At 33.2% G+C, this 232-nt stretch overlaps 1 protein-coding gene across 8 annotated transcripts in view; it reads right to left on the reverse strand.

Moving 5' to 3' along the window:
- The window catches only part of LOC119593731 (myoneurin-like), a 102,537-nt gene that overhangs the window by 16,208 nt on the left and 86,097 nt on the right, over positions 1-232 (reverse strand). The window lies entirely within an intron of this gene.

Raw genomic sequence — 232 nt, forward strand, 5'->3', positions numbered from 1 at the left:
TTTGCATTTTTTTAAAGCTTTTCTATAATCAAAAGCAGCAATAGCTCTCCTGTGAGGCTTAACATCATGAATCATGCCTTGATATGCCACACAGGAGTAGGCACTGTTTGTAGGTATATCTGACTAAAAAATAAAATTCAACATGATTTCATGGCTTTCATTCATTTGATATTTAAGAGCCCACCAATAAAATAACATCCCAAGAGTTCATATCTTTCTTTCTATCTTCCTT

Source organism: Penaeus monodon, chromosome 32 (assembly GCF_015228065.2).
Source record: "Penaeus monodon isolate SGIC_2016 chromosome 32, NSTDA_Pmon_1, whole genome shotgun sequence".
In the NCBI taxonomy this organism is placed as follows: domain Eukaryota; kingdom Metazoa; phylum Arthropoda; class Malacostraca; order Decapoda; family Penaeidae; genus Penaeus; species Penaeus monodon.